At 39.4% G+C, this 13456-nt stretch overlaps 1 protein-coding gene across 2 annotated transcripts in view; it reads left to right on the top strand.

The window, feature by feature from the left end:
* Positions 1-13456, top strand: part of RCAN2 (regulator of calcineurin 2) — a 93285-nt gene that overhangs the window by 62044 nt on the left and 17785 nt on the right. The window lies entirely within an intron of this gene.

Genomic DNA, 13456 nt, shown 5'->3' with positions numbered 1-13456 from the left:
GCTCCAGCGTGGGTCCCTTCCCATGGGCTGCAGTCCTTCAGGCACAGCCTGCTCCAGCGTGGGTCCCCCACGGGGTCACAAGTCCTGCCAGAAAACCTGCTCCAGCGTGGGCTCCTCTCTCTATGGGGCCACAGGTCCTGCCAGGAGCCTGCTCCAGCACGGGCTTTCCACGGGGTCACAGCCTCCTTCAGGGATCCCCCTGCTCTGGCGTGGGGTCCTCCCTGGGCTGCAGGTGGAGATCTGCTCCCCCGTGGACCTTCCTGGGCTGCAGGGGGACAGCCTGCCTCACCATGGTCTTCCCCATGGGCTGCAGGGGAATCTCTGCTCCGGCACCTGGAGCATCTCCTCCCCCTCCTTCTTCACTGACCTGGAGGTCTGCAGGGCTGTTTCTCTCACATGTTCTCACTCCTCTCTCTGGCTGCAGTTTCTTTTTCTTAAATCTTAAATCCGTTTTCCCAGAGGCACTACTACTGTCGCTGATGGCCTCAGCCTTGGCCAGTGGCAGGTCCATCTTGGAGCTGGCTGGCATTGGCTCTGTCGGATATGGGGAAAGCTTCTAGCAGTTTCTCACAGAAGCCACCCCTGTAGCCCCCCCGCTACCAAAACCTTGCCACGCAAACCCATTGAGGGAATAAGTAATTGGTATAGGTATGGTAAAATGGTAATTAATAGGAGTGTATATCTCTGTGTAAAATAAAGTATGTGGTTGATAATAGCTGCAGATTGGTATATATTGAACTACTCTATTTTGAGACCACTTGTCTATAGGAAGGTACCCTTGCTTTCAACCTCTTTTGATTTATTCTCCCCTAAATGTTTTCCATCAAATTTGAGGTTTATATGTAGCAAGTATGGATCTGCTGTGTTTCTGATTTAAATACCTCTTGGCAGGAGTCTTTGGACTGCACTAAGGGACTTGTAGGATAAACTTGTTCACTTTTAATTGATAATTTGTTCTTAATTAAATATTAGTATCCCATACTGATTAAGTAAACAATTCAACTGAATTTGAAAAGTGTAAATTCTATTCTTGAGGCTACAACTGACACTGCTTCTGCAGTGCAGTGATTTGCAGCTGGATTCAGGTATAGTCCGTGCATCAGGTTGAGTGGTCTGGGAGACCCTCTGGCATTTGAAGATGTAACCTCAGTAGTGAACAGGTTGCTTCCCTTTATTTTGACTGACTAGTTCCCCCCGAAATCAGTAGTCCCACATCTTCTCATGTCACTTAGAATCTGTTTGCACCGAATAGATCTCAATCAAAAACCTCACTGACCTCAAAGCCAGACTCCTCAAGTCTACATGTTTGTCTCCCACTGCAGATACACAGATTATAGACTTACATAATGGCATTCACAAGGCATGTACCTTTCTTTGACACAGAGACAGTGTGAAACAGTGCTGCAGGGCAAGAAACTGGACTCTACGGGGTACTAATTATTTTTATACGTCCTACTTATTTTTAAAAAAACTTGTTCATAAAAAGAATAAAACCTACATTTGGTTACCACTCTGCTTGCCAGTCACTGGGCTTGTTGCCTTCTTACCGATTGCTCTGGATGCAAGCTTCTCTGAAGAGCGGCTTCAGTTTCATAATGCCAGTCCAGTATCATTTTAATATCATGCTGTTACTGCTATATTTTTCACATCAGGAAATGAAAATGATTTTGATGAAGAGCAGTGCTGGGTTTAGCTGTAAGATAGGATTAGTCTACTTTCCAATTCTTGTTTCTAAACAAAATCTGTGCCAACTGGAAATTATCCAGTTGGTTGAAAAATTACATGGGAGCAGTTTGGTCAGGAATATTTGCTTTTTCACCCTGGGGTTTCTTCCATCTGCCTAATAAAACAATTATATCACTGTAAGACTGAAATTCCTTTGTCCGTATCCTGTCTAGTAGTGGACAGTACTAGCAGCTGTTGAGGCACATAGAAACCATTGCTGCTTCTTCTTCTTCTTCTGCCCTTATGTACCTGATACAGAGCCTGGCTCTGTCATCTCAGTAACTCCTTCTTGGGTGCCGGGAAACTGCTTACCAAGTCTGCCCAAAATCTCTCTTCTGGCCTACACAAGCCCAATTTTCTGACATGTGCTAAATTCTTGATTTCATTAGGTACTGTAACACTATGAAGTTCTAGAGGCTAATTAAGCATAGTGGTATATATTGGAAATGAAAATACACTGTTGCAATTTTTTTAATTAGGCAGGTAGACCAATGTACAGCATTTCTTTCATATTTGAGCATCTGTGCAGCTTGGGATCCTGGAGTCCTCTAACAAGTGAGACATCTGATGGGGGAGAAGACAGCCTCTCTAAGTGTAAAAATATTTCAAGCACATTTTTTTTCACTGAAGTTTATTCAAACTGGAAAGCATCTTCGATTTTTTTGTAGGACAATGCTGAAATGGGTGTTACAGTGACAGTATAGAAGCAGCATGGAGGGAAGAGTGCATCATCTCTGTTTATGCAGATACTTTCCACCTATTTTCTTCCATGATCTGCAAAATCAAAATCACAGTAAACTTTTTAGAGTGATAACAGCATTAAGATCATTTATACCCAGCAGATTATAGTTCATCTGAGGCTCCTCTGAGGGCACCAATCAGTGGCTGTGGGAGAATGATATACTTGCAATCTCTTATAGTTGCCTCTTTGAGTGCACTGTGTCAATATCATCATTTTAGTCTATGGAAGTTCTGCCATTTGAAGTTAGGATGAACAGACTGTTACCTGTAGTTATCCTCTCTCTTACTTTTTTTTTTTTTTTTTTTTTTAAATACATATATACACAAACACACACACACACTGGTGTCTTCCCATTTTTGGTAGCACAATTCCTGTTATTAGAAAAGTCTATATCCTATGTAATAGTAAAAAAAAGATTTTTTTTTCCCTTCAAATAAATGCATCAAGCTCAAATGTTTTCATATAAACAATTAGTGAAGGAAGGACTACAAAGAGCAAAATAGGTTAAAAAGAAAATATGCAAAAATAATTGATGATGAAGATGGGTTTTCACTGGCAAGGTACAGAAGAAGACTTTATTGAATCATAAAAGCCTTTTAGGATGATTTTTTCTTAATTTTCTTTTTATCTCTTCCTTGTATGTTTATTTCTGATACTTCTTTTGTATACTGTTAAGCTTGAAATGCTATTCACATGTAGTTTATGTAGGTTTGCTACAGACTCCATTCAGTCACTCAACTGGAGATAGTGTATTATTGTCCTCTATGTATCTTTATTGTATAAAGAGACTCCAGTCTTGGAGGCTGTAGTTTTTAGGAGCTGTTCAAATGTATACAGACAACAGACCTGCTTGAGTAATTTGCAAATTAAGTGTAAGACGGCAAATGACAGATGGTGGGGACAGACTGGCAAGAATAAGAAACAGACAAATAGTACAACCAGAGTGTTAGACGGTGGTCACAGTACTGCAGATTCTGCCCACTCATTGTGGGCTGCAATGGCGGGGAGAAAGGCAAGAGACAGTAGTAAGAGGCTCTTTGTTTTATGTTTTAGTGCAGAGGTGCAAAGTAAGACTAACGCCTTGAGTGAAAACTGACTTCTATATTTTTGTCTCTCGGTAGACTGTTTTCCTTTGTATTTGAAGCTACATTTTAGCAGAGATTTTTTTACTAAACTTCTGCGGATATGTATTGGTGGGTCAATAGTTTTCCCTTGTACCTTTTTTTGACAGTTAAACGACATTTATGGAGGAGCACAGGATGAGATTCTCTTCTACTCTCTTGCTTGGTTTTTTTAACAGTCACTTTCAAAATTGTCAGTGTCCTTTCTAAATCCAGACAAGTTCAAACTGTATTTTTAGTCATGTTAGTGCAGTTTGGAGTTGTTGGGGGAGAGAGAAGGGAAAAAAAATTCCCCATGACCGTGATGAGAAACAGCTGAACTGCTATAAATGTTGATCACTGTAGGCAAAATAGTAAATCAGGAAATGGCAAGGCAAGCACTTTATTTGTTTAAACTGTCCCATGGCTTTTTCTTGTTTATTTGTCTAGTTTAACTGGGTTGACAGAGACAGGGAATGAATAGTATGTATTTTATGGTTGTTTTACAACATTACAGTTCCAAGAGTATAAATAAAACAAGGTTTCTCAGCTCTTAGTGTTCACTTTATTATATTTCATTCTTGTATTTAGCATTCTGTTCAGTGAAGTCCTGATTCTGCGTCACTGACAGCGACAGACGTGTCCCCTGACACTTCAGCGGGCTCGGGAACAGATTTTTAAGAGACTGAGCTTTCTAGATGCTCTGACTTGGTTTTTGTATGCTTGTAGAAGAAAGATGCTCCTGAATGAGTTACGGAAACACTGGTTCTACTCCGATGGTTGCCCGAAAGTGGGCACTGTGACTATAAGCGACTCTGTCCTCACCTCAGTGTCACCACACAGAAGAGGAGAGTGGTATACCTCAGAAGGGTTGAGCAGATGAAACTTATGTTGTCAAAGATCAATGCAAAATAGTGCAATAAGAAGATGGATATTTATCTAGCATTTCTTACAGTCCCTTAGTTTGTACAGTTAGTATGAATATTTTTCACACAACTTCTCATAATGCATAACTTTAATCCTAGTTTCGTGCACAAGTTCGACTACCAGTCCCTTATTATTGTCCCTAGCACTTCAATTTGAGGTTGTTTTTTGGGGGTTTTTTTTTGGCTTTTCCAGGAGTGCCGGCTAACTATTCTTATGGGAAATACTTGTGTGTGTCTACATTAGCATTTTTAGTCTAAGCTGGGGATTCTCATGAGGCAACTTTCCTGTTGATCTTATTTAACTGTGCTTTTTGTTCACATCACAGAGCAGTTCATGAACTGGATATCTCTGAGATGAAATTAATATAGAAGATGCTCTCCAGTAGCATGCCTAATATGCTCCAGCTCCTAATGAGCATTCACTCCATGGCACCTAATCAGAAAGTCCTCAGCACCAGTCTGCTCCTACTGGAACACCCTTAGTGATACAAACATAGCAGCTATTGGTAAAAACTAATTAAGGTTGTTTTTCTTCCTTAGTTTTGTTTGCTAAATTAAGATAATAGGAACTTTAGGAATTACTGAAACAGGCTAAACGTATACACAGTAATTTTTTTCTTGTGCTACCAATTAATTGTTGGGTTTAAATGTTTGCAGCAACAAGACAAAATTGATAGCCGGTATTGTACTATGTACATTCTTAAATCCAATGCAGATGAGCTCCTTGGACTTCTTCGTGTCTTTGTTATTAGCATTATTTTTATCATTCTAGAGCCAAAATGTAAGCTGCTATTTGGAAAACAGAAATTGCATTAAATCCTCCACAAACCTGTTCTTGCTTTTTTTTCACTGCCAAATATGACGCAAAAGAGAAAAAAAAGACATCATTGAGTGATGTTGCACAAAATGGTAGCTAGCACAGGAATCAAAAGTAGCTTCTCAGAGAACAAAGAACGATGTCTCTGCAGAACACTTCCTAGTACTGGGGGGTGAAACTAATAGATCTAGTCATATAATGTGCACTTGGCCAACCGGTTTGAAAGAGCACTCCTAGTGTTTCAGGGAGCTAATATGGCATCTGGAACTGGAGTACTTCAAATATGGAGTGCTCAGAAAAGCTGTTGCTGGTGATACAGTAAAATAGCAGTGCTCATATAAAGAAGAAATGTAAAGTGTGGATTTTTCTTTTAGCTCAATCGTTGGGTGTGAAATTGAATTGAGAAGTCTCCAAACTATATTAAATCACCCCCTTGGCATTGCCACAGGAACAATTTATTTCATCTTGAAGGAGCCTTTGGTTTCCAGATCAGTGGAGCTAAGCAGGAGGAATGTGCGTCACATTGAGGTAAACAGGGATGTGAGCTGGTTAAAAACAGAAAAGGCAACGCAGCAAAATTCTGTGCCCCTGACATTTGTCAGCCTCTTCCGAAATGTGCATGCTGTTTCCATTAAGCTTTGGGGCAGATATTATCTCTGTACTTTTTGTTGTGCTGATGAGTTGGAGCTGAACATAAATGTATTTATTTCAGCTGCTTTTTCAAGAGGCAAGTCTGTCTTGTTTTGTGTACCAGGAGGTTTGCAGTGCTATTGCAGTGCTATCATGCCCTGGTGGACTGTCTTCATGCAGGAGGACTGGTAATGAGGGATGGCTCTTGCTGCCTCAGTCCCAGTGTGAGGTGGAACTATCAAGCTTCTTCCAGTTTCCCACCTATTTTTGACATCACATTTTGTGAGATGATGAATTACAAATGTCTATACCACACTGTGTGATGTCTGTTACACTTTCTCAAAGCCTGTCTCTGGAACAAGACACTGAATCTGTAAGCATTATATCAAATATTTCTGCTGTCAGAATGATTTTGGCACAAAATGAAGGCAAAATCCTGGATGCGGCCTTCAGGATCTAGAAGTTCTATGCAGATGCCTCCAAAACAGCCCTAGCGTGTAAGGGTAACACGGCAGCATGTGTGAGCCATGGACCAGGGCTGTGTGCAGATATGCTTTGTGGCCAACGTGTGTTCTGTTTAGGGTTGGTTCACTACAAAGAGCAGAGCAACAAGGTCACTTAGCATCACATCTGGAATACAAAATGTGTATTCTTTACGTAGTAGAACTTAAAGGTATTAGGATCCCCCTTAACATTAACAGGATTGCAATAGTGCAAGCAAATTGGTCTTGATTTAACTGGAGAGAGCAACATTTAATGCATTTTTTTAACCCGCTCCTCTCTAAGTCCAACTTGTCCAATTTGTTTTGGCTCATACTGTTTCATTTCATCTTTGGCTCACAATTTATCTGACCTTCACCCGTTAAAAACAACAGAAAGCCAAGCACAGAACAACAAACTGCATGAACTGGGGTAGCAAACCTGGGTTGATTTGTTTGGGTACTGAGGCAATTGTGCAATTTTGGAAGAGGTTAGTTAGTGCTGTGTTTAATGTAAATAAATAAACCCAAGCTCTTTTCACTCCTATCTCAGTGCTCTAATCTAACTTCAGGAAGAGATGAGCAGAACTTTGCACTGAATTTCAAGGTGAGAAACACGCTTTAGACAGTACAGTAACCAGGCGGTCATTGCAGACTACTTTGTAATTCTGGTAACCTGACAAAATACCTAGTGTTCCCCTCTTTTTCCTCCCCTTTCAAAATTTCTCACATGTAGAAACGTTACCATCTTAAAGTGTACCCTGATGAATGACAGGTGGAAGGACACATTTTTCTATTGCATTTTTTTGTCGCTGTTTCCACCTGGGATTGTACAAGGGATTCGCTTTGATAACAGAAGAAAATTTCTACAAACCAACATTAAGACAGTAGTATTCAGTCTGAATATTTTATTCAAATAATAACCTGTCTCACTGGTAAAGAGGGAGTAGGCAGATCTGACACTCTTGGCTATAGCTACCTTCAGTGAAAGGTAAAATAAAAAGCTATGAGGTGGAGACCTGTGCCTTAAGGTGGTCTCTGAGTGATAAATTTATCTTTTATTCTCCTGCCATTTCTTAAAAGCATGAGAACAGGACCATGGGAGCTCTTTATTGACGATCATCATAATCGGTTTAAAATATTTTCTCCCTTTTCAGCACTCCTGGAATTTTAACTGAGAATCAATAGTACTTTTTCATATGTGCTTCCAAAGTTTCCTGGTAAGTTTTACCTTTTTAAAAGCAGAGAATTTGATCATTGATTAGGCTGTTGTTTACACTGGCTACTTGCAGGAGTTCTTGCCATTTAAGGAATTTTCACATGTGAGTTATATCAAACTGCTTGCATGTTTTCTGTGGCTCATGAAATAATTGTTAAAAGCACTTGAGGTGAACCCAGTTCTTTAAAGTTCTAATTAGACAAATCAAGCCCTTTTTCTTTTTTTTTCAGTAGTACAGAAATGCATACTGCTGTCCTGTAATCTTTCCCTCCTGTCCTTTTCATGAATGTAATTAGCCTTTTTGCTACTTCTGGGCCAATGGCACTTTGAAATTTTATGGGTCTAGTGCTAAATAACCTCCTCAGTTTGAGCCTAAATCTTTTAATGGGCAGTCTTCATTTCATACCAACACTATTGGTTGTTTTAATTTGGATAATCCCTTTCCCTTCACATCATTTACTGATTTCTTTATATTTAGATGTAGCACATCATACCTTAGTTTCTGTTTCCCAAGGCAAGATCATCCACCTTTACCTGTAACAAGCTCACCACTTCTCATCATCCTTGCAGTCTTCTTCTGTTGCTCTTCCAGCTTGCCTCCATCTTCCTTAATCCTGGATGAGAAAAGCCATACACAATATCCACACTAGGTCATTACAGTACCTTTCATGTGGCATTGACATATCCCATTCCTGAAATTACTTCCAGCTGATATTTTCTAGGCTTCTGTATTATTATTTTTTAAAAAATGTGTGCCACTTTAGTGACTCCTTTATATTAACCAGAATTAACCAGTATGCCCATCCTCTTTGCTGTAAATGGGGAATTAATCTGTTGGTAGAATGTTTTTGTTAGAAGACTCTTTGGTGCATGGCCTCCATATATTCTATGAAATTCCATCTTTCTGCAGTGTTGTAACCAGTGTGGCTATGTGGAAACAGAACTGAGATGAGTATTTCTTACAGAGAAATTTATATCTGGTACAGAACGAATTTCAGGGAAAACATATTTCATAATTGTCAATTATGTCTCAGTTTCCCTATTGTATACAGTTGGTTGCTTGGATTATCTTTTATATACATGAACAAGAAAAATTAAAATGGGAAAAATGCTTGCTTTATTTGCTTGCAAAACTCTACGAAAAAGGATTAGACTAAAGTTTTAAATCGCAGCCATCTCCTAAATCAAACGTGTAACAAGGGTGATAATGAGCGTAAACACACTGAACAATAAAATGTAATTTGTGTTCTGAGTTCTAGGGCTCTAATCCAAAGCTCACTGATGTCTGTGGAAAGACTTCCACTGATTTGAATTAGGCCTTGGCTTTTGTCCTGAATGAACACAATACCAGTGGAGCTATTCATGAAAGAAATGTTTGGAAATAAATCACAGGAGCTTGCTGTGTCAGAACCCAATTCACTTGCTAATTCAGGCAGTCATGTTTTACAATGCTTGTTGTGTCCATAGTTTGTCATAGTCCCTCACATGAACTAACCAAATTCAATCTTAAAAAAAAAATAATCATTCACCACTGCTGCTGTAATTGGAAGGTTGTTTCTGGATCATTACTCTGATGTTTGAAACCTTCTTTAACTTCTAGACTAAACCTATTTATTATGCCAATTGTTTCCACTCGTTTCATGCCAACATAGTCTTCCAGTCTATACAGTATACTTTGTCTTTATTCTGTACAGTTCTGGTAAACTACTGATGATTGTCCCATCTCCTCTCAGGCTTTGCTTTGTTTTGCTAAATAAGCCAAGCATTTTCATTTCTTATTCAGCAAGTTGTTCATTCCCTGTAGCCTGTATCTGAATCTATTCCCGTTTGGCTTAATCTATCTGGGATACAGGCAACAAAACCTGCATCTTTAATGAGGTGTAATAGTGCTCCATATAATGTTGTTAATACTTTACATGCTGTACTAGAAATACTTTTCCAAATGCATCCAGTATTTTGTTTGCCTCCTTATGGCTGCATTTCGCTCATCACTTCTATCATGGGACTTATAGGATCTTGGTTCCCAGGTGAGCTCCCATTTAGTAGTAGGAATAAGTTTTTAGTCCATGAGTGCACAGCTTTGACCTTGTACTCCAGTGCTCACTTCTTCCTTGGATGGTGCTCTGTTTGTCCTCTGCATTGGCTGTCGTAAATGATAACAATCAAGCTTGAGTAATCAGCAGCCTTAATTAGTATGTTCCTACTTTGTGCTAATTTTGTTAATTAAAAAAACCCAAACAACTCTAGAAATTGCTAGAGGTGGTGAATGATGGCTGATGGAAGGTGACAGGAAACAACTGGGGAAAGGTGCCCCGTGTTGGGCAAAGAAATAGTGAGATGAAGAGAGGCCATGGAACCCAGGAGGGAGAAGTGAGAGCTTCTGCAGTATTGGTCAAATGAAGGCTACTCACATTCGCCAGAGCATTAATTGGTTCTCACGGAGACATACCTGGGATGGATGAAGACATGCCCAAATCCTAGAAATAAATGCATCGCTCATGACTTTATGCATTTTGGCTTTTTAAGAGTAGCAACACTGCTGCTTAACTTTGGATGTTCCTTTATTTTTTTTCAGGAGTTTTCAAAGTATTCTGAAAGTTTGAAGACTTATTTTCTAAAAGCATCTTAAAAATACTGAATCCTAAAAGCGCTTTAAAAGTCCTGAATTGAGGGGATTATGAGTCTTGAATAATTTAGCCGCGAAACTTGAAAGGGATGGAATTTGCTTAGGTCTTTAAAACGTATATGATACATTTTCTTAGAGATTGGAATGACTCTGAGACTTTTATTGAGATAAGTACATTCAGCAGATATTAGAAGTCACAGGCAATAGCAATTAAGACATATGGGAATTAATATCAAGCTGGGAGGCTCAAGATGCAGCTGAGGGCCATTAACTGCAGTTGATGATTAATGACCTCTGCTGAGGTCATTATTATTATCAGCTGAAAATGTAGAAAAATTCAGATGTATGAATCTTTTTAATGGGAGATGCAGTTTGAGTCAGTGCAGTAGATGTGTCTCAACTGTGGATAGATTGCCCTGTATTAATATCAAATAGAGGGCTTCATTCCCCTCCTCCCCCCTGGCATTTTTAGGAGTGTTAATCAAAGCTGGATCTCTAAAGCTGCTCCAGTATCAAATTGAAAAGTAAGCAGAATAAAGTCCATAGTGCTTTAATGTTCTCCCAGTATTACATTTGGCGTCCAGTACTTAATCAGCTTTATTTAGAGATATTCCCATCTGTCCCTTTCTGTGCCTAATGAGAGTACGTCTCAGTATTGTCCAGAAATGTGCCCAGAACATTCCTTGTGCTCACTGTTCTTGGACCCACATTTGAAATCTCGTTCTCCCTTCTTTTGCATTATGCCCCTAACGAAGATCTAGGTTCCACATTGTCATATATGCTGTGCAAAAAGAGGGCCAGCACACAGGACTGGCCAATGCAAGAAAATACTGCTGTGTTGATACAGGGAGAATCTGTTTCCTAATAAATTGTCAGTTGTAATAGATACTTACTTCCTAGTGTTCAGACAAGTCCATGCATGGTTTCTTCCACTGTTGGTGAAATACTTTTTTTATATGATGAATTTCTATGATTTTTTTTTATTGTTGACTTGTAGGGAAACTGAGAGCTACTACAGGGGACTAGGAAATGTTCACCTTGCTCCTTATTTTTAGCTTGTGTGAGTTCTATTACAATACCTTGATCATCTCTCTCTCTCTCGTATGTATGTGTATATATATAAATACCTTGATTTCTCTCATATATATATTTATGTATTTAAGTTTGTTTACTTCAAGGTGCTTTTTAAAAAAAAATTGAAGAAGTCTGAAATAGGTAATATAGGTAACATAAAGACATAAGCTTTAATTAGTCACTATTATCTTTTATTTAGATTATCCACACTACTGCATGTTTCTGAACGCTGCATAAGTCCTCCTTATATGCTGGTCCCTTGTCCCTTTCTCTCCCTTCCCCCAGCCCTCTTTCCCTGGTCATTGTGAAGGTTGTAGCATCAAAATTCCAAGCAGGACAGGACTGAGATGACTGCTGCTTTTGGCTGACCTTTATACAAATGTCACTGGATGTAGAGTTCTGCTCAGGAAAATGGAATTTTGCAAAACTGTAAGCAAAGCAGTTAAAAAACATAACTCAGGTGTGAAATGTCAGCAATTTGAACATTAGGTGGTATGACTAGACCGGCTTGTACAAACCTATCAACTTCACGCTGTTTGTGGGATTACTGTATGCCTTTATTCACCCTCAACCAAACCACTGAGCTCTCTCCTCTCTTTTTTTTATTTTTTTCCCTCCTCCAAAGTATCTCCTGTGGTGAGAGGAAGAGGTGAGTGAGGTCAGGCAAAATGAAATGAAAATCATGAAAGCTTAATAGACCACAGGGAGGTTCCTTTGAAAGGGTGCCAGAGATGGACTATCAGTTGTGGGGAAGAAGACCACAGAGTTGGCAGTGAATGAAAGGAGATCTGCTACATGCGTATTAGTGTTTAATACTCCTTGCCACGAAACTGGTCTGTTTTCCTAGTTAACTTTTTAACAAATGTATCATGCTGACAGTGCTATTGGTGCTCCCTGATGCAGCTTCACTGTGCTTCAGGATACATTTTTCTAAGTAGTTCTGGATTCTTTGTCTTGCTTGTAAGATCAACAGATGAGAACTGAAGTATTGATGAGATTACATAAATTGCATTTTCTGTTTCATCTTTCTGCAGCCTCTACCAATTATCCACTCTAAGGGATAAGAAATTGTTTTCCTGGATGAGAAGGAAAGAAGTGCTTACTTGCAGATATATCAAAGAAAACGTCAGGTTACTGTAATTATGCAAACACCTGACATAATAGCCCTCAGCGTGTGAAATGGTGTGGCCAATCATCTCAAACGCTGGTTTTTTCAGGTTAAAGAACTCTTAAAAGAAGGGGCTTTGCTCTGGCTGATTATCCATCTTCTAAGACTTCCAAGTCTGGGTTGCAGTAGTTAAGATACTAGGACTTTATGTGAGACTCACTGGGTGGTAGTCTAAAAACTGAGTAAGCACAAAGGCTAGACTAAATGATAACGGCTCCCTTTCAGTCTTAACATTTTATGAATCTATGCTTGCGTGAATGAAAAGACCTGTGCAAGTGTCAGAATTGATTTAAGGACTCTGGTTTTATTTGATGATGTGGAACTAGTCCACTGTGTGCACATAGTTTACAGAGAAATTGCAGAGAGAGTCTGATCCTCCAAGGCTGCTAACGTACCTTGAATTTCTGCTGATCTCTAGGTCCATAGATGTGGTACATTTCAGACCCTTCTTTTACAATGTTGAAATATCCGTATTTGTGTCATGTGCTTTTGAACATGGAGTTCTACAGCTGAACATTTTTAAGCCTGAAATTTGTCTTTGGGACAGGTCACTGTTTTCAGTTATTTACTTTTTCCCTGGTGCTACAGGAACTCTCAAAGAACAAGTGTGTATCTGCACTAAGTATTTAAAAGCCAAAACATCCAGAAAAACATAACATGCAATACAAAATGACCCTGCAGTGTTAACGTGAATGTAACCCTCAGTTACAGTGCACCTGACTCTGTCTGCTGAGTCCATTGTAATTCAACACAATGTTTGCTTTTGTACAGATAAGACCACAGTTGTCTGGTCTTTTCAGTCATATGCCCTTTTCAGCTTCATTTCATAAGTCACTGTCACAGTTTGGCTCAACTTTTAGGAGAAATTCAATAGCTGCTGGGTTCTCAATTTGAAGACTCCTTCCCCCAAACATTTTGCAGAGTTCAGCACTTTCAGACCAGTGCTTTCC

This window comes from Haliaeetus albicilla, chromosome 18 (genome assembly GCF_947461875.1).
Source record: "Haliaeetus albicilla chromosome 18, bHalAlb1.1, whole genome shotgun sequence".
In the NCBI taxonomy this organism is placed as follows: Eukaryota; Metazoa; Chordata; class Aves; order Accipitriformes; family Accipitridae; genus Haliaeetus; species Haliaeetus albicilla.
The sequence above is the reverse complement of the archived record's forward strand: the minus strand, read 5'-3'. Positions and strand labels throughout refer to the sequence as shown.